General features: G+C 33.5%; 1 protein-coding gene and 1 long non-coding RNA gene across 10 annotated transcripts in view; one reads left to right on the top strand and one right to left on the bottom strand.

The window, feature by feature from the left end:
• VPS13B (vacuolar protein sorting 13 homolog B) overlaps nucleotides 1-25583 on the bottom strand; it is a 702408-nt gene that overhangs the window by 536018 nt on the left and 140807 nt on the right. The window lies entirely within an intron of this gene.
• Nucleotides 3120-6195, top strand: LOC118501741. Its single transcript, XR_004904392.1, has 2 exons — nucleotides 3120-4818; nucleotides 5049-6195. It is a non-coding gene; the product is annotated as an uncharacterized LOC118501741 (long non-coding RNA).

The following is a 25583-nucleotide window of genomic DNA, read 5'->3' as shown; positions in this document are numbered from 1 at the left end:
ATCCATGATACAGGAGGAGACAGCAAGTATCTTTTTAGGTTAAACACTGCAGAGTATTCAGAGATATTAAACACATATATGAACCCCAAAATGTACTTAACTATATTGTCAGTTTCCTTGAAAGTAAGTACCTTTAGCTACCTTAGAGTAGTCATTAGCACTGAAATGATATATGAAGAGTGGTTAAAAGACCATTTGGCATGTTACTGTTCAATAAATGTTAGCTAGTACATACTCATTATTGTGACTATTATTACAAACAATATAAGTTTGGATTGCAGAAGTTCAGCTTACATACATTAAGGAGTAATGAGGAAATTTGCTGAAAGATACACTAATCACCACACCTTTAGTCAGTATAAACTCTGCCATCAAATAGCGGTGTAATTTTGTATTTAAAACCTCTGTGGCTCATTTTCTTCATGTGAAAAAAGGAGTGGTTGGATTTGATAATGACTAAGATTTTTAGCTCCAAAAGCCAATGAGTAGCTACAGTGGAAGGGGATTAAACACTACATGATGGGATACAAAAAAGTGTCTGTGAAAGGAGTAGTGTTTTCACATACCATCAGTATATTTTAAAGGCAAAAAACTTGCACCAACTAAATGAACCAGTTATGTTTTTTTACATATGGTAGAAAAATATGATTAGGAAAAGTCAGTGAGTCACATCAGTAAAAATGGAACAACAGTTAATGAATAACTACAATCTGTTTACAAACAGATATTATAAGAATATCTTTTCCTGGCTGGCATAGCTCAATGGATTGAGCTCGGGCTGTGAACCAAAGTGTCGCAGGTTTGATTCCCAGTCAGGGTACATGCCTGGGTTGCAGGCCATGGCCCCCAGCAACCGCACACTGATGTTTCTCTCTCTCTCTCTCTCTTTCTCCCTCTCTTCCCTCTCTAAAAATAAATAAATAAAATCTTTAAAAAAAAGAATATCTTTTGAAACCTTTTATGTCACTCCCTAGATTCTACAGCTGTAACACCAGAAGAAGAACAATAATTTTCTTTGTGATACAAATAATAGTGTAAGGCAGTATTAGAGGGGTTTTTTTATAAATAAAAGTTTTTATATGAAATAAAAAATTACACCCAATTACTCATGTCTCTCATTTAGTATTATCCCAATACATGAACTTTACAAAAACTACACTTAGGATAAGACTTGAAAATAAAATGCTTAGAAAACAAGTGCCTGCTCCTTGGATTAGGTAATGTCATCACACATATGTAATGGAAATATATGAAACTAAATTCTCAGTAATAACCACTGGTGGAAATACCCAAAGAAGGACTAATATGCAAAAGTTTTTTTATATTAAACTACATATTCTGAGTGCCAAAGTGGTAAATAAGGAGAAGAAGCCATCATTCTTGGTCCCTGAATTAAGAAACATGTGAGGAACAACTATGTAGGCATCAGGGCAAAATGAAATGAGATCATTTAAAAATACTACATGGGGCCCTGGCCAGGTAGCTCAGTTGGTTAGAGCACCACCCCAATAGGCCGAGGTTGCAGGTTCAATCCCAGTCAGGGCACAAACAAGCATCAACCAATGAATGCGTAAGTGGAACAATGAGTCAATGTATCAATCTCTCTCCAATCAATAAATAAAGATAAAAATAAATGTCACACAGGAACCCTGCAGTCTATTCTAAAACACCTGTAGCAAGATTTTATTTTTTTTAATTTTTAATGTGGATAAGGAGGCTAAACGACTAGCTGGCAATGGAAAGGAAGTCATAGTAAAGAGCAAAACACTGTCTTTTAAATTAAGAAATCGTGAGCGTATATTTAGAGGGAGTTGATAAAGGGCACACCAAAACAAAAATAAATGCAACATTCACATACTCTGTGCAGGACAAAATCATTCATCTTTCCACAGTTTAATTCACATTCTGCCATAGGGCAATCTGAATCCTACCACAAGGTAAAAGTGCCAAGCTAATTATCGGACCACTATGAAATCTTGGCTCTGACAAGCTATTCTTCAACTGTAAGAACTCTAGCTGCAAGCAACCAAGACTCAATCTTCTACTTCAATCACTGCATGTAACTCTGGGCTGTTTCTCACCGTGGAGGGCGATCATCCTGGGGTAAGGATGCAAGTTTTTGCCTGTACCTAACTAACCATGATCATCTACTGTTGATCCCTCATGCGTACACCGACTTTGACTCACACGTCTCATTCATTCATTCACTCATCTATTAAGCGTTTACTGTACACAACTACATGCCAACCTCAGTCTGGGGTCATGGGATTAACAAAACCAATTCAGGATCTTCCCTCTGAAATCACAATCTAGTGAGAGGAAGTACCACTGGTCATTAAACCAACAACACAAACTACACAAATATGTACCTAATTGATACTGAGAAAAATGCCAAAAATGGAAAGTACAAAGTGCTATGAAAACATAAAGAAGAGGCCCTGGCTGGTATGGCTCCATGGATTGAGCACTGGGCTGTGAAGCAAAGGGTTTCTGGTTCAATTCTTAGTCAGGGCACATGCCTGAGTTGTGGGCTGGGTCCCCAGTGCGGGGCGACTGAGAAGCAACCACACACTGATGTTTCTCTCCCTCTCTTTTTCCCTCCTTCCTCTCTCTCTAAAAATAAATAAATAAAATCTTTTTTTTTTTTAAAGAAAGAAAGCATAAAGAAGAAAGGGACAGAACTAGTCTAGGGAGTCTGAAGAAAATACCACTTAGGCTCTGACAAAGGAATTAGCTAAAAGAAGGAATTGGGAAGAATATTTCACACTCATGGAATACTGTCACCACCTAGACACAATGTCACAAACAGGACAGCAAACAGATGGCTGGTGTAGATACTGTTCACTCAAAGGACCACATACCACCAAGTTTCCTTTTCCTAAGACAATAAATAGTGGGCAAGATCACTGGCCATTTAATGCACAAAAACTGCTGGGGAAAGTTCCTGTTATATGTGAAAGTTGAATGTGGCCTTCTGTGGCAGTTTAACATGTTCCTATTTACTCTGGAATAAATAACTGTTTACAGAGAGAATCAAAGGACTTTAATTTATAGCAATGTACACAATTCTGTTGATAAACTAAAAATCCTAATGAATCATTTAATAAAGCATTTAGATATTTGTTGAATAAATATCCAAATAAGTCAGTCCATAATCAGTGCATAATAAAGAATACAAAAGCAAACTCGCCTAAGAAGAAATACAGATAACAAAAGACATATGATAAAAGTTCAAATTTGATGTAACTAAGAAGTGAATTAAAGGAAAAGCAAACCATTATTTGTATGTACAATCACCAATATTTAATGTTGCTGAGGCTTTATTACAACAATCATTACCCTTCATTTCTAGTTGTATTACATATTCATGGAATAATTTGGGAAATCAACATATATTATATGTTATTTTTAGAAGTTTATTATCCATCACTAAGTTATTCAGCCCTAGATTTAACTAAAAAATAACCAAAAAAGAAAGAAAAAATTCTTATAACAATATAAATTACATCAGCAAACATCAGCAAACACTTTAAATGGCATAGAAGAGGAGAGTAGTTAAGTGCAATTATGGAATAGCTCATTGCTATTAAAAGCCTATGTTAGTTGATATTTATGTAAAAGTATAAAAAGTGTATGTATTAAAAATGTTAAATCAAAAAAACAACATAAAGTGCAATATGGTTGCAACTATATGAAAACTACACAAGGAAAAACATTAGAAATTACAGTACACCGAAATTTTCATTAATGTAGAGAAAAAATTTTTGCAAAACTTCATATTCTCAAAAAATTGAGTTACTAACTTTGGAGACTTAAATATCATCATGCAACAATGTTTCACACTAAAAACAAAAGACAAATAATGCTCTGTAATCACTGTAGATAGAATCAAGAGGCAACAAAAAAAACCCTACAAATTTTGGCATATATATAGCTAAAGTTACATAAATGAAAAGGATAAACAGAGTATAATATGTAAACTCACATATAATACTAAGCTTTCCAATAAATAACCCAAATAAAAAATAAAATGGAGGATGATCTCAGGACTGTAAGAAATGTATTTAAAAGACAAGTGCAAAGAGAGTAAGAATAAAAATGACAATGCATTCTATATATAAACTAAGCCCTAAGTTATTTACAAATCAGGGCAGGCCACATCCCTATAGAACAAAAGTTGTTACTACTGCCAAATTCAGCGTTAGATATCATTACAGGTAGCTTAGGTATGGTTAAGCTACATTTAAAATAACTACACATAAATCAAAATTGAATGTTCAAGGAACTAACAAGAAGTCAGAAAAAGAAAATGAACTAAAAACAGAGACATCAAATGGAAGGCAAAAACTAAAATGGCAGACTTAAGGTCTAATCTTAAGTCTAGCAAATGAAAGACAAGATTGACAGAGTGAATTAAAAGTATAACCCAACTATATGCTGTCTACAAAAAACTCACCTCAAATATAATGAGGAGGGCAAGATGAAAGTAAAAGCGTAAAAAAAGGCAGATCGTACAAATACTAAGCAAAAGAAACAGAACATAGTAAAATTCCACTCAACAAGGATGACTGCTGAAAGACAGAGACGACAACAAGTACACATTGTTCAAGCACACATTGAAACTCTTGTGCACTGCACCTGGGAATGTGAAATGGTATAGCTGAAGTATAAGACAAGATAGCAGTTTCTCAAAAGTTAAACACAGTGATATCACATGATCCAGCAATTCCACTCCTAGATAAACACACAAGAGAACTGAGAATATAGGTCCACACAGAAGTTTGTACAAGAAAATTCACAATGGTATTGTTCTTAATAGTCAAAAACTGAAATTCAGCCCTGGCTGGCATAGCTCAGTGGATTGAACACGGGCTGGGAACCAAAGTGTCCCAGGTTCGATTCCCAGCCAGGGTACATTCCTGGGTTGCAGGCCATAACCCCCAGCAACCACACATTGATGTTTCTCTCCCTCTCTCTCTCTCTCTGTCTCTGTCTCTCTCTCCCTCCCTTCCCTCTCTAAAAATAAATAAAATCTTAAAAAAAAAAAGAAAAAAAACCCTGAAATTCAAATGTCCACCAACTGTTGAATGGATAGACAAAAGGATAGTAAATATACTAATATTATAGAATCTTATTCAGCCACTAATAGAAATCAAGTACCATACACCCTACAGCATGGATTACCCTTGAAAACATCATGCCAACTGAAATGTCAGAAAGGTCCCATACAGCATGATTCCACTTATGGAAAATACTGACAACAGGTAAATCCATGGAGATGCAAAGTACATAGATCATTGTCATGAGGGGCCAAAGGTTAAGTAGAAACAAGGAGTGACTACTAAATGGAGAAAGAGTTTCTCTTTGGGGAATAAGAAATGTTTTAAAACTAAACACTGGCAATGGATGCAAAATGAATATAATAAAAATGTCTGAATTGCAAACTTTAAAATGGCTAAATGTTAATATTGTGTTATATGAATTTAACCTCAACTTTTTTAAAAAAAGAAATGGCTATATTAACATCAGATAAAATAGACTTAAGACAGATCCAAAAAAGAAGAAAAAATCCCCAGAGTAGGTACTCCAACAATCATAGCAATTCTCAATGTGCATGAAACCAATACATGGCTATGAAAACCACAGCTCACAGCTGATAAAAAAGTAAATAAACAATCCACAGTTCTAGGTGGAAACTACAACAACTCTCTCATCAATTCATAGAACAATTAGACTAAATATCAACAAAGATACAGAAGATGCAAAAAACACTATCAACTAATAAGCTCTTCTTGATATTATATAACAGCAACAGAATACATACTCTTTTCAAGTGCCTACCAAACATATAACAAGATAGACCACATTATTCTGAGCTATAAATAAAGTTCAACAAATTTAAAAGAATTTAAATCAACAGAATTTGTTCTCTGACTACAATAGATTCAAATTAGAAATCATTAAAAAAAAGATAATAGGAAAATCTCCAAATACTTGCAAATTAAACAGCTCTAATATTCCACAAATCAAAGAGAAATACTCAAGGGAAATAAAACCATACATTGTGCAAACACAACATAACAAATTTGTAGAACACAACTAAAGCTGTGCAGAGAGGGAATTTTATAGTACTAAATGTACACATTAGAAAAGTAAAAGTCTCCAGTCAATATCTAGGTTCCCCTCAAAAATGTTAAAAAATAAAGAGCAAAACAAACCCAAAGCAATCAGAGGAAGGATATAATAAAGCTAGTAGAAATCAATGAATACATTTAAATTATTTTTTAATGAGTAAAATTGACAAGCTTCCAGTAAAACTAATAAGGGAAAAAGAGAGAAGACATAAATTGCCTATACCAGAAATAAAATGTTACATTATAAGAGACTAGACAATATCAAAGATTAATAAGAAGATACCTAATATAATTCTACACACAGAATTTGACAACTTTGATGATATGGATGGATGGACGGACAGATGGACGAACAGATGGACAAACAAATAGATAATGAGGTCTGTCTGGGAAAAGTCCAGCAATTGTTAATATAATGAGAATGGTTTGTGCAGCATCCATGTAACCTGGCAGCCAAGGAGAGTGGACTGGAATGTGTATGTGTGAACAATGATGACTTCACCATACTAGTCACTGGGGGCGGTAGACACTGTTGAGTGTAAACATGTGTACTGTGAAGCCATTGCATTCAAAATGATTGAGCAAGTACAGCAACAGATATGCATGAAATTTAGCATTAAGCTTGAACATTCCTCCACAGAAGGTATTCAATGATTCAGAAGGCCACAGCTATGGGCAACTGGGGGTTGGCAGTTTCATCATGATGATGCACCCAGTCATGCATCGAATCTAGTGCGGAGTTTTCTGGTGAAACATCAAATCACCCAGGTGACTCACCTCCCATACAGCCCAGATTTGGTGCCCTGCAACTTCTGGCTTTTCCTAAAACTAAAATTACCTTTGAAATGGAAGAGATTTCACACCATTGATGAGGTTCAGGAAAATATGACAGGGTAGCTGATGGGGACTGGAAGAACTATGTGAGGTCTCAAGGTGCCTACTTTGAAGGGGACTGAGGTGTCATTGTCCTACATACATAATTTCTTGTATCTTGTATCTTCTTCAATAAATGTCTCTACTGAAGGTAATATATGCCTGGACACCTCTAGAAAGACCTCGTAGATGGGTAGGTAGCTGGACAGATAGGTAGGTAGATAGATAAATAAATAGATAGACTCCCAAAAAGTACATATCCAAGGACAGATGGAAAATTTATACCAAATCTTTAAATAGGAATTAACAGCCCTTATATACAATCATACCATGGAACAGAAAAGGAGAAAACACTTTTCGTTTCATTTTATGAAACTACCCTCAACCCAAAACAAAGGCATTTCAAAAAAGGAAGGCTACATACAAATTTTCCTCCTCAATATACTTGTCAAAGTATTTAACAAAACATAAAAAAGTGAAATTCAGCAATGAGTTTGTCTATATAAATATGAATACAATGTACCCAAGTGGAATTTATTGAATAAACATATGAATGTTTAGTTCAATATTGGAAAATCAATGTAATGCAACATAATAACATACTAAAGAAGAAAAATCATGACTCTCTCAAGGTAGAAAATGTATTTGACAAAATTTAACACCTGTTCATGACAAAAACTTGCAGGGAAATAAAAACGAAGAGTAACACTCAACATAAGAAAGAATGTCTACAAAAATACCTAAAACCACTAAATGATGAAAGACTGAATACTTTCACACTAAAATTGAAAAAAAACCAAGGATCTCAGCTCTCACTGCTATTATTCAACATAATGCAGGAAGGTCTGGCCAGTGCAATAACACAAGAAAGAAAATAAGAGATACACAGATAGAAAAGTAAAAATAAATAACTAAATAACAAAAACAAAAACCCATTCCTCTGTACAGCTGACATAACCATATATAAAGTTTAGGAAATCTTTTTAAAAGCTTCTAGAAATAATAAGTGAGTTTAGTAAGACTGCAGGACATAAACTAAAAATAGAAAAATCAGTGTATTTCTATATACTAGCAATGAATATATGTGTAAACAAAAAATAAAAATAAGGTATCATTTATAATCACTGGAAAAATTTAACAGAAACAAAATTAACAAAACATGCAGAGGACTCATATGCTAATAACTAAAAAATGCTTACGAAAGAAACCAACTAAGATCTACATAAATGAAGAGACATCTATTGGAAGACTCAACACAGTAAAGATTTTGTTGTAGCTATAAATAATTTTTCTAAAATATTTATGAAAAGGCAAAGGAATTAGAATAGTTAAAAATAATTCCAAAAAAGACAAAAGTCAGATAAATAAGTTCATCTAACTTTACAACTTACTATACAACTACAGTAATTAAGACTATAAGGTCTTGCTGGAAGAACAGACACAGACATTGGGGGAACAGAACAAAGAATCCAGAAAAAGACACTCAAATATACCAAATAATTTTTGACAAAACTACAAATTCAATTTAGCGAAAGAAAGATAGCCTTTTCCAACAAACAGTGCTACAACAGGTGGACACCCACAGGCAAAAAAAGGGGGGGGAAAAAAGAACATCAACCTAGGTCTAACATCTTATTTGGAAAATACATCAAAAGGAATCACTGACTTAAATATAAATGTAAAACTACAAACTTTCAGGGGGGAAAAAAAACAGGACAAAAATCTTCAGAATCCAGGGTGAGGCAGAGTTCCTTGACTTAACAACAAAAGCAATAAAAATGAGCTATTAATACACACAACAACCTAAAGAGATTTCCAGACAGCTGTGGTGAGAAAAAAAGCCAATCTCAAAACATCACCCATTATATGATTTTTTTTTAATATAGCATGCCCAGAAGAGGCAAATCCTTAGAAACAGAAAGCAGATTAGCAGTTACTAGGGGATGGGGCAGAGGAGGAATTGGGGAATGATTACTTAAAGGGTATGGGGTGTTTTTATGGAGTGATAAAAAGGTTTTTAAACCAAAAAGAGTTGGCAGTTACACCACATTGTAAATACACTAAATACCACTGAATTGTACACTTTAAAATTGTTAATTGTATGTTATGTGAATTCCACCTCAATAATAAAAAGAGAGAGAGAGAGAAATCAATCAACCTAGGGCAGGTTTAAAAAGAAAACCCACTGGTTCACATATTTAAAACCTAAAACAAATTTGAACACCACCTATTTATTATCCTTTCAATTATGCTTTTATTTCATGTTTATGAAAATTCATTTTTGGAAGAATGTTCAGTGTTTAAACTATAGCAGGTGCTGTTCTAAGAGTTGAAGGGAAGAGAAACATAGACACTTTTATATGTAGGTGGCACCACTAAATCTTTATGGACTAATATACTTTTTAATTCTTCATGATGTTCATCTAATCACAAAGCTATCCTAAAAAGAGTTATTTTACATTCCAAAAGTGGCAATTATCATTACTGAAGGAAAACTAAAACTTATTCCTGTGTCCCTGGAAATAATCTTTCAAACTAAGTCAGAGGCAAACTTCATATGCTATACAATGCTTATACTGATGGGTTATTACACTGAAAGAATATTAACCTTCAATCCCTGAAGCATCAAGAAATGTTTGCGGGAATACTTTTGGCCTCTTTATCTGGTCAAAGAACTAGAAGCTAAGTAGTATCTGTACAAACCAATCATTTCACCAGCAGTTTTATATTTCTTTAAAGCCTCATATAAAAAGCACCTGCCTAAAGTGAGTAATGGAGTTTTATATTCATTGCACTTAGGAACAGCGTATGTAACCTATTCCGTTTTCCTCCCTTGTGGAATATATTTCAGCTTATATTGCACAACACATTACCAATGCATATAAAGACTCTCTGATCAGCCATTTGGACTACAGTCAGCAACCTGCCTGAGTGCCTTATTTTTTTTCCCCTGCCCTAAATAACATACTCATTTTATTCAACAACTTAAATGAAAAATCTTTTAAAGATGGTGATCTTACTTTCTTAATAAACATGTAACACATGCATATGTACTAACTATATTTGGAATACAAATGCAAACACACAATCCTTGAACAAAATTTGTGCATTAATACTTGAAAACAAGTTGACCACATCATTCCAAGGGAATAAAACAGGAGCCTATATGGAACGCCTTCATGTCTGTTTTCTCTCCTGAGCAACCTGCAATTAAAAAAATTACTGCAACCACACTAGCAAAAAACTAAGCTAATTTTCACCCATTAAAGGACTGAAAGTAGGTCCAAACTATTATTAATATTGGATCAGCCTCATATCTGTAAGACCCTGAAATATTTTCAAGGCATAAGTATTCCAGTCATTGCCAGAACTTCATGAAACAGGAATGAAGATAAAATTTAAAAAGAGTAATGATAAAAATGTGGCATGATATTTTAGAGCTGAGACAGATCTAAAATTTAAGTGCAACTGATAAAAAGAGTAATTAAGACTGAAGAAAATTCAAGAAATAAAAAATTAGATTTGCCATAGTTATAAAATTATGGCTTGGTATTACTATAAAATGCTATAACATCTATTTTAACATACTGTAACATTACAGATGAGTAATCAGAAAATAAATAACAGTGTGCAAGGCAAAAGCATCATTCTGCGCCTTGCTGGTACCCTCATGCAGTAATCTAAGGCAAATGGCTAGCATCAATTAATGAACATTTACTTAGACTCAACTATCCCAAGTTAACTTTACTTAGACCCAACTATCTGAAATTAACTTTATTGAGTGTTGAGGTATTCAGAGCTATTACACACACACGCGCATACACACATACAATGGAACATCATTCAGCCATGAGAAAGAAGGAATCCTGCTATTTGTGACAACAATGGGTAGACCTTGAGAGCATTACGCTAACTGAATTAAGTCACAGAGAGAAAGAGAACTACTGTGTGGTATCACTTCTATTTGAAATTGAAAAAAAGAAAGAAGGTCAAACACAGAAAGAGAGGAAAAAAGTGATTCCCAGGGTTGGAGGGTGGTACAAATAGAAGTTGGTTAAAAAAAAAAAAGTACAGATCGTCAGCCATAATATAAATAAGGTCTGAGGATCTAATGTGTAACATTGTAACTATAGTTGACAGCACTGTATTGTAAAATTGAAATTTGCTAAGAGTAGACTTTAAATGTTCTCACCTATACATATAAAAATGTGTGATGAATGTTGTTAACTAATCCTTTCACAATGCAGGCATATAGCAAATCACGATTTTCAAATACACAATATTTCAAATCTTACAATTTTGTCAATTATACCTCAATAAAGCTGAAAAATCAATGGTATTCAAAAAATAACTATAATCAAGAATAATTTCTTAGTGTTAGGTAAACTGAAATAAGAAAAATTAAAATATTGATATCCTTTCATTTTGTCTACTCAAAATATAAATCAAAATTGTTCTAATTTCTACACTCAAGGTATTTGGCAAAGAAAGATTCCCTCTAAAGAAACCTGAAATTTACAGGACCATTTATAAATTCACTCTGATCAGTTACCCGAGTTCTGATAGTGTCACGGCTTGGTAACAAATGCTTAAGCAGCAGCTGGAAGCAAGAAAAACACATGCCCTCTCCTCAGGCTGTTTAAATTCTAGCAGAAAATAGCTACAGTTTATTGATGCTTTTAAATAGGTGCAAGTCACCATGCACAATACTTTATATATTTTTTCCTGAAATATCACAAAAATAACATGAGTTAGATAAACAGTGCAATCATCACTGAACAAAAAGGATTTGAGAGGTTAACTTGTCCAAGGCAAGGTCACACAATAGGACTGAATTAGGACTTATTGACTGTCAGTTTGACACTGAAGACTATGTTCTTAAACACTATGTTCCAAAGATTCATTACTCACTAAAAACAATTACAACATTAAAGTGATTGTGAAACATGAGAGAAAGTACAAGACACCCAGAGAACAAGAGAGAACAAATCAGTCACATTCATTTATGGTTGTTCTCTGTGTGACAAACACGAGTTCTAGCAGATAAGCATAATGAAGGACTAATCTTTCACTTCTCATGTGCTACACACACAGGCGTACATTTTAAGTACACAAGCATGTCTGTGCATCTCTTCTCAGCAATCTCCCATGATGAGGTATCCATAAAGCTAATATAGTCCTTCTTCCTGTTTATTTTAGTGAATAAGCACTCATATAGACTGATATTGACAAGTAATGCATTGCCGATTTAGGATCTCATAACTTAGTCTATCAATTTTAAGATAAATGGACAAAATAAAGAACATTCTAAGCTATTGTGGAACAATCTTCTAAAATGTGACTATCCTACATATAAATTCTAGGTTCCAGTAACACCCAGGAAAATAAAATGTAAGGGTAACTTTTTTAAATGTTTATGTCCTCAAAAATTTTTCCTCTGTGAGAATTTTTGCGCTGTAGTCATAGTAGATCCTTAAGTGTAGAAAAGTGTGACATATCTGGTACATGCTACTTTTAAAATCTATATTAATAAAAATTCAAGGGAAATATTAAATAATATTTGAAAAAAGCAAATTAGAGTAGTCACAAATTAACAACTAACTCTAAAAACCAAAGTATTTATTATAAAAACTGTACTGGTTCAGGTTTCATTGGCTTTTAATATCAGTAATTCTTAATGCAACTTGAAACATTTATAATATTGTAAGTTTCAAAGAATTATTTTATAAGTTGGCTTAATTTGTGAGAAAATAGCTTTTATGAATGCCAGTTGTACTTCTTTGGAAAGACAAATGTAAACCTATTTAGTGATCTGATTTTCTCTTTCATCTTGTCTCCAGTTTCTGTGTAGATTTATAATGTTCATTGTTTCCAATTTTAACAAATCACCTAATGGCAGAAAGGAAAATATGTTAACCTTGGAATTATTTGCAGTTGGAGAAATCCCTTTTGTCTGGCCCATACAGGGCCTGCAATCTGTTTTAAACACAGATTGTCTGTCTTTCGTCTGACAGCCACCAAGCTGCACAAATTACTTTCTGCCTGTTCACCTGTTTGCAGCTGCATCTGTAAGCTAAAGATTCTGCAGTTTGACTTGAGCAACCACTTCAGGATTGATGACATGTGCTGCTGATAAAGTGAGCAATTTGAAGAAATTACTGGCTATCGTTATTGAAAGACATCTGGGCATGAGCTGAGAACTAGAAGCCTTCAATCATGTGCTTGCAACCTGCAGTGGCGGCAACAGTGTTTGAAGTGATACCCAACTTCTAAAAAGAAGTTGGCCCTGGCACTAAATAACCAGGCAATGTATGGAACATAATCTCTCAAATGAGTAATAAAAGGTTCTGTCTTGTAGCTGTAAAAACTTGGAGTTTGGTCTTTTCTTTAAAATATTCTTTGATTTAAAAAAAAGGGGGGAGGGAGGCAATTTCTGTTTCTACTCTCTTCTAATAACTTTACTTATACATTACCTCTTACTTCCTATGTCATTAATTTATTTCAAACTGCTACTCCTACCACTACTATAAAAAATAGCATTTATTGAATATTTACTACATGGCCCATACCCTAACCCTAGAAAGAGCTTTATGTCTATTATCTTATTAATACTCACATCACCTTTATTAACCAGAGTTACTATTCCGTTTCTCTGGTGGAAAACTAAACTAAAGCTCCAGGAAATTAGCCGAATGTCACACAGTGTGAGTCTATCTCCTGATGAAGCGCTTATTCAATTTAACTGTGCAGCCTTTCTGCTCTGGCTTTTTTGGAAATTTTCTGGTATCCTGAAGTACTTCTGATGTGTGATCAATTGTATATTTTGCCAGAACCATTGCATCCTTCAAGTTAGCCATTAAGAGATGTGGTTTCTATCCTACCTTTCTATCTCATTTTATAAAATTTATTCCAAATCAGCTGTCTTCATGAATTGAGAAGCCTGACTCAATCTAATTCATCTTTCAAGGCTAGGGACAATGCTAAAAGCTCAAGCCCTTCAACAGTGTTGAAATCAGATGAGAGCAAAAATTCAAGTAAAAGAAAGCCAGAAATAAAAGCAAATGCACATCCTTTTAAGAGAAAATAATGCCTACTGTTAAAAGAAAGCATACCTGCACAGGTGTTACTTAACTAAACTAAAGGCATTATTTAAAAATATTTATAAATTTGATGTTTTCAATAACAATGAAAAATGAATAGTTAGTACAAAATAAAATATTAGCATAAGTATAATCAAACAATAAACTATGATATCTACAAATATGAAGTCAGAACAAACTATAACTTACATCAATGCCAGAAAAATAATCAAGTAATATATTCAGAGGTATGTATGTGAAACACACATTTACTGTGTTTGAAATATAAAACTGGATAACTTTATTTTATAGCATGATTAAATTTTTAATTAAAATTAATATGATTTTGGATAAGCCCTTGAACTCCTCTCCACTTGCAAATATTTAGAAACCAGTGCAGATTAAATTTAGTAAGATAAAAACCATTTATAAATCATAGGTAAAGCTGAAACAAATATAACCATTCAGATAATGAGTTCTTGTGCAGTGTCTAAGAATTTTTAATATGTACACATATTTCAAACATACTATAAAAGTCAATAGTGTTGAAAACAGTTCAATTGAAACATGTCCATTAACACTAGAAAATATATATTAAAAATTTAGTTAGCTGGTAAGCCATGATAGTTCTTAGAAAAAAAATTACTAATATTAGATTACCAAAAAAATTCACATGGTTTTTTCCTTAAAATGAAAGACATATTTTTCATTTTCACCAATAACCTCATTGATTTGGATATTTTGATTATGTGGTTATCTCCTCCTTGGTAGAACACTGATTGTTCTCAGTTGATGTCTCAACTTCTACTGGTCTACCCAACCATGGAACACCATCCAGAGAGAAATCTCCAGCACAAAACTTCACAAACCACTTTTGACACATTCTATCAGTCATGGCACTTTCTCTATACACTGTACCATTTGGGGATTTTATTTATTTATTTATTTATTTGCATTTCAGTTGTATTTTTACCTTTCTTGAAATAATAAAGCATAATATGCTGAAAATGTCACTTATTTTCTTCCATCTGCAATATTAAAATGGCTGCACAAAAATTCACCAAAGTTTCTAAGTCTCTTTTTAAATGCACCACTGTTGTGGCAGCTGTCACAATACAATTTAACAAAACTGTTTCAAATGAAGTCAAAGAGCCGTCTTGTAAAATGCTTGCTACTAAAGCCATGTTACAGAAAAAAATAAACAAACTTTTGGCCAACCCAATATTTTAAACACTATCAAACAGAAAAATTCAAACTGTAAAATAAGTCTCCAGTCAAGTAACAGATATAAAAAGTTTAATTTGTAAATATTAATTTGAAGATCATTCTTCCACATATCAAATCACTATTCTTGTTTAGGATGGGCACATGAAGTAAAACGGGTTTCTTTATTTGGTTAGAGAGGCAATGACACAAAAAACTGCCTTTTACAAAAGTTCTTTTGAATAAATGGCCTTTCTACATTTTTTTTGTTGGTGTTTAAATTTCCACAGTCTTGGAAAACACTGGCATTTCTTTCAGAAAAATTTAAATACGCTGGTAAAAATATCACTTCAATTTGTTAAAATTAAGTATACTGAAAAAATAGAAAGGCAAAGTCTTCAAGTTAAGTAACTATATAAATTTGGCTTTCACATTTCAATATTCATGATTGGATTAAACACAAACCTGACTGACTCTAGCCACAAAAGAGGATATATATCACTAACGATTATAATATATCAAGCCTTTATTTAGATATCGAATGATAGAGTAATAGTAACATTCTTCCACACAAAGATGATAGTTAAGAAATACCATCTATGTCACTATCCTCTTTCCTAGTTGTATCATGAGTTCATATTTTTAATAGCACCTTTTATTTTTAAAGACTTAAGTTGTGAGAACATTCTTATGTACCACTTCATAACTTTGACCCAAAGTATGTATAAAAAGATTAGACTTTATTTGGTATAAAATCAGCTGGCAGTTTTACATCTGTGCATGCAACATAAATACACCAGCTGGCATCTCAGGCACACACACATATGGACTTCAAAACAGAAACTTCCTTATTTGCAGCACTGCCAGGGTAATTTTGTATCCTCTGCATACTACAGCTATTTGTCAGGCCCCTGCAGGTGTGCACTGCACATAAACACACAGCTGTAGTCCAGCTAGCCAAGTGTTCCATCAAACACATAAAGGGAGACCTCAGCAGTTGGATTAGTCATCCCTACAACAGGTCCAGGGAGAACAATATGGGTTAGTATTTTTGGAAAAAGCATGGATGGGAAATTTATGATTATGCTAGTCTTACCAAATAACTGGTAGATTGTGTCATTTTTAAAGCAGTGCCTACTTATTTTTTTAGAATGACTAGAGAAAATTAGAATTTTTTTAGTTTAAAAAAAACAATAATCTATAAATTAGTTAATTAAGTGCAAAATGTGAAAAGGTTTTCAAAAGTTGTTGCAAGTATACCTTGGCTGTAATATTTATAAGTCATAATTAGTATACCTTAAAACATTTACTAGTTCTACATTATACTTTATTATATTATAATTCTACTTTTCAATTCATATGCATTTAAGATGAACTTGCCAAAAAGCAAGGAAATGTGTCCAAAATCATGTATCATAACATTTAACAAAAGTTACATGGTATATTAATATTAGACTGTCAACAATTATTTACTTCTCAAATATGGTATGAAAGTACATTCATCTACCAATGGCTAGGGAAATAAATAAATGAAAATATAAGACATGATTGTTTTGCAATCATATGAAAGCTCCCAAACGAATTAAATGTGACCTTATTAATATTCTTTAAAATAACAGGTAAGCACTTCAGGCAGTTGATAATTATGACTACTTTAACCACATTTCCCCAAAAGTGCTCCAAGTCCAGCTGGCAGTTGACAAAGCATGAAAGATAACTTAGAAAATGAGCTTGAATGCATTATGCCTAATATACTAATCTTCAGTGAACTTGAGGTCAAAGAGTTAGCAATCAAGAAACACTAGCAGTCTCTGACATCAGGGGATTCATGTGTTCTTGTGTCTGGAAGATATAAAGGTCCTTAAAAATTATGTTAGTCTAATATAAATCCACCCTTCTACACGAAGCCTAACTTTATTAAGTATTACTCTAATTGAGCAACAAAAACATGATCTACATTAGGGAAAGATAAAGGAGTAAAGGTTTATAGTTATTTAATTAGATTCCTTTAAAGTAAATTGTCTTATGTCTTATTTTATTTTTTTATGTAACTCTAAATAGAAAATAGTTGGAATTCAACCTGGATCCCCATATTACTGATGGGTCCCTGAGGTGTGATTCTTTGCTCTTTAAAGCTTCCTAGTAGACTTAAATGCTTCAGGTTGCATATGGCTGAGTTTTGGTTCTAAACCTCAGAATTACTGTTTTTCAGCAATTCTAGATAAAAAATTTACATCACTATCCTTTATCTCAAAATACTGTCATTGAGAAAAGTGTCAAAGGGTGTGGATGAGTAAAATATCTTGGCCCTTAATGGTCATAATAAAATACATTTAAAACAAATTTGAGTTAACAGTATCTATTCCAGTTATTTATTGCTATGGAACAACTCCAAAACTTACTGGCTTAAAACAACAATCTATTTTTATCCCTTATAGCTCTGTGGATTTTCTAAACTCATCTGGGTAATTCTTCCTGGGTCTGTCTCATACAGCTGCATTCCAATGGTTACTGGGGCTGGAATCATCTGATGTCTTCACTGAGCTAAAGGTCCAAGATGGTTTCATCATTCACCTGTGAGACACCTCAGCCTAGGTGACCAGAAGAGGGGGGGAAGAAGCGAGTTCAGAGAGGCATTATCTCTCTCTCTGCCTCTTCTTTCCTCCTTTCTTCCTCTCTTGCTTCCCCCTCTCTCCTTTCCTCCCTTCCTTCCTTTCTTTTTTCCTTCTTCCCTTCCCTCCTTCCTTTTCTATGTGGCTAGGTTGGACTTCCTCACAACATGACAGTCTCAGAGACAGTGGACTTCTTACATGGTGGCTGGCTTGGTCTAGGTAAATACTCTAAATGACTAAGGCAGAAGCTATAAAATTTCTTAGAACCTAGCCTCAGAAGTCATGCAGTATCACCTTCACCACAATCTATTGGTGAAAAGTGAGTCATCACAGGGCTAGCGTGAACTCAAGGGGATGGGCTTAGAGAAGAATATAAATGCTAAAAAGCACAGTTCTTGGCCACCTTTGGAAAGTGGCTACCTCAGGATAATAATAATATCATTAAAAAACATTTTATGTTTTTGTAGCAATCTGTTAATGATTTAAGATTTTACTTTTGTAATTATGTTGTTTACTAATAATATTAATATGCATGGTTTTGATCATAAACTATAGTAACTAAGGTATGGCAAGGTAAGAGGCACATTTCATTTTTTTCAAGTTGATTTCACTGATGCCTTAGGAGTTAAATCTATACCCAAAACTAACGCTAATTCTATTTATAGTTTTAAACATGGAAATACAAACACTGGAAGGTTGCCTCAGTCACCAAATACAATCAGTCTGTAAGAGTTTAAAATACTCACTACTAAATATTAAAAAGTTTGTCATTTACTAAATAAATCATATCTCATTTACTTAAAAGAACTAGACTTAGTAAATAATTACTAGGACTCTAAAGGGACTTATTAAAGGAAATGAATCAGAAGTCAGAAACAGCTCACTACCTACACACATGCACAGACACATGAAAAATCATAATGGGCTTCATTCTCTTGTTTATGGGAAACTGAGAGCAATTCTTAAAATGCTGACAGCTAAATGCAATGATTCATTTCCCCAAATAATTAGAAAGTATTTTCAGAAGACGGTAGAATAAAATATGGAGGAGAAAGGAAAATATTTAAAGATTTATTTACTTGGAAGGGGGATATTTGACCCTCACCCTATTTAAAAAATTCTAAGGGGGAAAAAAAAAGACATAAAAGGCAAAACTCCCTATATTTACATGGCTTTTCTTAAGTTTATAAAGAAGTTGGCCTAACATACTCCAGTCTCTATCTCATCCATGCCCTACACTTTTCCAGAAGGTAACAACTGGTATTTCTTTTATATGTATAAAACTTTTCCACACAAAACTGTTAGTTCACCTCCTACGTGTCCATCATCAATAATATCGACACATGCATGTATATACATAACATGAATATGCACATCCTTCTTATAAATATAAAAGTGGTATGGTGCTATACATACTGGTCTGCAATTTCCTTTTTTCCTTAGAATCTATCAATCTATCCTACATATATTAACAGATTGCTAATATTAAATAGTATAGCATAATACTGCTAATAGTATAGTATAACAATTATTGTTAATAATAATTATATTCACACACCACCACCAACGAATCACATAAACAATGCTGAGAGAAAGAAATCACATACAAAAGAGTATATATGATTCCATATATATGAACTTCAATAACAGGCAAAACTAAGCTACTGTGACAGAAATAAGAACGAGAACTGACTATAGGGGTGATCAGAATTGACTTGCAAGGAGGGCATGAAGAAACTCCTTGATTTGAGTCTGAAAAAGTTTGATATTTTTGCTAGTCCTTTCTTTTCTTTTTTTAAATTTTATTTTAATTGTTGTTGCAGTACAATTTTCTATCTTTTACTCCTATCCCAACTCACCCACCCAGCCCTCCCCTCCTCCCTCCCATTTCCACCCACCCCTAGTTTTCCTAGTTTTTATCCATGTGTCCTTTATACTTGTTCCTGTAAACCCTTCCCCCTTTCCCCTGAAATTCCCTCTCCTCTCCCTTTTGAACTCTGTCAGTCTGTTCTTTACTTCAGTGTCTTTGGTTATGTTTTGATGATTTGTTTTGTTGTTTAGGTTCCTGTTAAAGGTGAGATCATATGGTATTTGTCTTTCACTGCCTGGCTTATTTCACTTAGCATAATGCTTTCCAATTGCATCCATGCTGCTGCAAAGGGTAGGAGCTCCTTCCTTCTTTCTGCTGCATAGAATTCCATTGTGTAAATGTACCATTGTTTTTTGATCCATTCATTTACTGATGGGCATCTAGGTTGCTTCCAACACTTGACTATTGTAAATTGTGCTGCTATGAACATTGGGGTGCATAGGTTCTTTTGGATTTTTGCTGGTCCTAACACATAGAATAAAACCATGTATTAACAAACCATTTAATATATTTGCCCCTTTTTCTTCAACTGCAAATAAATAGCTCTCTCAAAATACTAAATCATTATTTCCCACATTTGGAATCAGTAAAGGAAACTGAGGTTCTTAGATGTCAACTAACTTAACCAAAATCCATGACTAATCAGGTAGAAGCCACATCCAGAAGTCAAGCTTTCTCAGTTGTGATTCAGAGCTATTTTTCCTTTCTCTTTTAAAACTACTTTCTAGATTGTATTACAAATTCTATTGGAAGTTTTTGGCTTTTCTCTGTAAGCAAATAGGTAGGAAAATCAAAGGCAAATCTATATTTAAAACCCAGTACTTAGTTCTGGCTGGTGTGGCTCAGTGGCCTGTGCACTGAAAGGTTGCCAGTTTGATTCCCAGTTAGGGCACATGCATGGGTTGCAGACCAGGTCACCTGTTGGGAACCTGCAAGAGGCAACTTACTGATGTGTCTCTTGCACATTGATATTTTCCCCCCTCTTCCCCTCTCTCTAAAAGTAAATAAATAAAATCTTTCTTTAAAAAAGTCCCTCCTAAAAAAAAACTTACTTAAAGGCCTTAAAGGAAAGGATACCTACAAAGTAGGAACTTGAAATTATTCTACAAAATCTTCCTCCTAGGGTACAAACAAACTTTAGCTACTTAAAACACAATCAATGAAATGAATTGGAAAAAAGCAGATAATAAGAAAACACCAACTGGAAAGTTATGCTTTGATTGATCACATTGATTATGTTTTGCTAGTAGATTTATGGATGATTTTCACTTTATTTTATGTGTTTTCTACTTAATCCCTGAATCAACCATCTATTCTGTAATAAAAAGGTATATAAAATGTTATATATCTTATAAAGGACACTCATTAAGCTGAAACACACATTCTCCTTGACCTACAAACCCACATTTCAGACCCACCTTACAGAAAAAAACAAACACATGCAGAGACTTAGATTCGAAGTTACCTGTTGTACCACTAACAGCAGTGGCAAAAAAGGAGAAACAGCATAAATGTTCATCAAGAGGGAAATGACTAAATAAATAACAGTGCTCCTATACTATAAAGTATGTAACTATAAAAAAAAGTGTATTTGTACCATTATGCTGGAACAATGACCATATATGGTATCAGGTGAAAAGGGTAGGTTCCAAAATATGCATACTATATCACTGAAACACACATACATCCTGAGTGCAAACCTACAAATATATCTGTTTGTAATAAGCACAGAGAAAGTGAGGATGGAAAAGGAACAATGGAAAGTAAATTAACTTATACAAAAATATTTCTTCATATAGCCATAAATTGCTTTACATGATAAAATAAATATCATTTAATGTTTATTATATAAAAGTATTACTTTTTAACTTAAAAAAATGTAAAAGTAAAAAACAAATTAAATGCTTAAGTTTCATATATTTTATATGCAATATATAATAAAAATATTAAAAAGAAAGTTGTTCTCTTACAAAGTCAGGGAAATATATTACTATATTGCAATGTATTTTAATTACTAGTCTTTAAAACTCAAATTGACAGTTTTCTACAGAGATTATTAAGATATACTTACTATCAGGATATGGCATTGGCCAAATGCCAGCTTTACCAAAGTAAGCTGTGCACTACCAAGTTAAATTCTTACCATTATTATTATTTACACTACTGAAAATTTCAGATATTTACAGTAATACGATCCATTCCTTTAACAAAAAAAAACCACTTACAGTAACACAATTTATTCACAAAGTTGGGTACCACAAGATAAGTATAAAATAATTTGACTATTTTATAAACCCATATCTGAAACCTGACGCATTCACAGAAGTAATATCTCATTCAATATACTTAAGGGTATTCACAACTTATGGCAAAATGAATATAACTGTTCAAAAGAACTTCAGACTTAGAAAGAATGTGTCAGTCCTGCCACTAAATAGTCAGGAGAGTAAAAGGTCAGCCACTACTATCAAGATCACCCGGATGCTAGCAAATCAAATGCAAGGCCTTAGCTACAAAGTAGAATAGACCTGAGAACAGAAATTTTAGCAGCACCTCCAAATGATTTTTTTTATCCTAAAGACAAGTTTTACCATAGGACAAATATATTTAAATCATGCTGTTACCATTCATTAGACTAAATAAATCATTACAGAACAATAAAATTCCATCATAAGGTATACTATATATTTTGTATATAATGCCATTTATTCTTCAATACCTAGTTAATGTCTTAGTGCTTAAAATTATTGTAATCTTTTTCATTTTCCTGGGATGTGAAATAAGGTAAACTGGCCAATAAATGTCAGTATTAATATGAATCATCTATATATTTCATACTTTCTTAGATTTTTTCACATAAAATTATTTATGAAATTTTCATTTTTTCCAATATAAATTTTATTATAGTCTAATGTCCTTTACCTTCTTTTTTATTCTATAAAATAGTGCCAGAATACACAGGAGAAAAAAATCCTACCAAAATTTAAATAGTTTTTACCAGCTACCAGGTCCAGATTCACACATCCTTTGAAACTCCACAGAAGTGCCCTCTTCTCACTTAACCTTGCCTCGGGGCCACCTGTTCTACCCCATCCCCACCAGACTGGACACTAAGAGGTAATATTTAATATTTAATAAATGTTTCCTAAATTTAAAAACTGGTAAATACTGGAACCAGAATGCATTCTTTCATAACATTTATTTTGTGCTTACCACAGACATTGTCTTTTCCCATAAAAACTATCTTAAACACATGTAGAGAGATGCATAATTAAATAAGGAATTACAATGAAATATGATAAGTACTATGATAGTAAAAGTACGAGGTGCTTTTAAATTACAGGAATGAGGCCTCTAGCCTATATAGAGAAATGAGACCAAAAGACAACGTGGAAGAGTAAACCAGGAGATGAGAGGGAACTGGAGTGCTCCAGGCAAGGGAAAAGCAGGAGCAGGGAACCTGAGGAAAGAGCTGGCACTGTCCACAGGAGCGATTATAGAAGCTCAGCAGGAGTGAAACCTGCCACAATTGGCAGTGAGGATAAGATGAAATGATGCTGGAGAAATGGGGACCATTAACAGTTTTGTAAGGGGTTTGGCCATTCCTAAGTAAAAACAATGGTCACTCAGAACTGCATTTTGCAGTCCACTTACAGAAATACTTCCTAAGTTAATTCCATGTCTCTATAGTGCAGCCTATTGTCCAAAGATATACATGACATTCTTTACTGTTTTAATCATGACTTGTATTAAGTATGTATTTCTTAACCTATTTCTCATTTCTCACTGGCTATACATTTCCATGACCTGTTTTCTATTTTCTACATAAACCCATGATCCTGGTCACTTGCCCTCAGCATTATCACAAAAGGCCCCAATTATTAGTCATCACCCTTCCATCGGCAGTATACTGGAAGATAATGGTGATAGAATATTAGAGTTACAATCCTCTATTTTCTTACCAAGTAATCAAAAAAGTACCTGCAAAAGCAAGCACTAAACATATGGGAGGGGTTTGGGGGCGGGAGGTGGGTGGGGCCAGGAAACACCATCAGGTATTTCATTTACTCCAAAAGTTGAAGTATGGCTATAGACATGCAGGTGTTTTTATTACTGCTCTGTGTCTAAGACAGTTGGCATAGCGTTATGAAATTTCCAGGATAGTCTACACATCACGTAAGAAATGCTATTCTTTTTTTCCATTCTCCACTTGCGTTCTTTCTGCAAGACAGGCTACTTAAAGGGTGAATGAAATGATAGGTCGTGGTGATCACTGCTGACTGTAGCTGGATACAAACCCTTCCCATTCATGTGCTCTCTGTTTCAGCAAACATGGCAAATCATTATAGTTTCACACTTGGATGTCACTAAAAACAAATATTAGAAATTCCACTGAATTGTTATCAACAAATGAACTATGTACTACTAATGATTAAAGCAAAACCCATGAGAACTTTTACCCCAACCTCAGATACTGCCTGCATGACAGTTAGCCAATGAAAGCGGATGAAAAACAGTAGTGCTTTGAAGCATCAGCCAGTTAATGCCATTGTCGTTTACCAGGAGTGGATATGCACTGTATTAGGCCATGGTTAATTAAACCAGTTCTTGTATTGTTAAAACATGTCAAATATTATTTATTTGGATACCACACAACTGCTTTTAAACTTGAAGATCTCCATCCCACACCTACAGTAAAACTATTCTGTTTCATCTATTGGTAATAGACTCAGTAAGTGGTTACCATAGTGTTCTACTATAACAAACACAAAAGAGCAAAATTTGGTTTTATTAATGCATCACCCTCTATTTTACAGTTAAGTGGTTTTAATAACTGTAGCTCACAAAAGAACTGAGAGTAAATATTGTATGCATTGACCTAAGGGGAAAATGACGTAATGCATAGAAAATGTTTTCATGGTAGCATTTTTGTGTATAAATGATGTTAGGAGTTCAGGGGTTTTTTTAATGTGAATTCTTATAATGCACTACATTACTTAGTTAAGAAAAAAATTTAACAATGGTTCTGATTCTACATTCTGATTCTACATGTTGAAACTTTTAACGAATCATTCAAATTTTATAATAACATGCAATCTACTGAATTTTTAATTAAAATAGAAACTAGCCTCTGAAAATCTTTGGAATGAAATGTAAGATTTTGATGTTAAAAATCCTTTCTTCTAAAATTACCCAATATTCTGTATGCTTTGGGTGAACTGACAGATATGTCAGGCGTATCTAAGAAAAAAATAAAGATGTTACTACTTTCTTCTATTATTAAAACATAGCACACCACTCAGCAGTAGCGAACTATCACTATAATAGAATGAATTTCTGGAATATAATAGTAAATAGAGATTCCAATAAAAAGTAATTATCATTATAAATTTGTATATAGGATCTTAAGAGCTGACTTCTAACTTGCCAACACAGTGCACAGTTCCTCCCCTGCTGCCAGCCACGTGTGACTTCTCTAGGATCCAGTCCACGCATGTGCAATAGCAACTCGATGCTCAGTTCCAACTGAACTAGATGTGGAAGAAGTAAGACATTTTTTGGCAAACACTGATGATGTTTCCACCAAGTTACTAGGTTTTCCTTCTTCTGTAATAATAATTAATTTAAAATCTCCATAGGAATGGTCCTAAAGTATTCTTGCAAAAGTATGTAATTTTGACTGGGTAGATAAGTAGGATGTGTTCTAGATATCTCATTTTTCTTTAATATTTTCTTCTTTGCATGCTCTATATTTTTCCATTTCTATATCTGAATCAATAAATAATATCTATTTTCTTAGATATTATTGGAC

This window comes from Phyllostomus discolor, chromosome 7 (assembly GCF_004126475.2).
Source record: "Phyllostomus discolor isolate MPI-MPIP mPhyDis1 chromosome 7, mPhyDis1.pri.v3, whole genome shotgun sequence".
In the NCBI taxonomy this organism is placed as follows: Eukaryota; Metazoa; Chordata; class Mammalia; order Chiroptera; family Phyllostomidae; genus Phyllostomus; species Phyllostomus discolor.
Note: the sequence above shows the minus strand (reverse complement) of the source record. Positions and strands in the feature narration are given on the sequence as shown.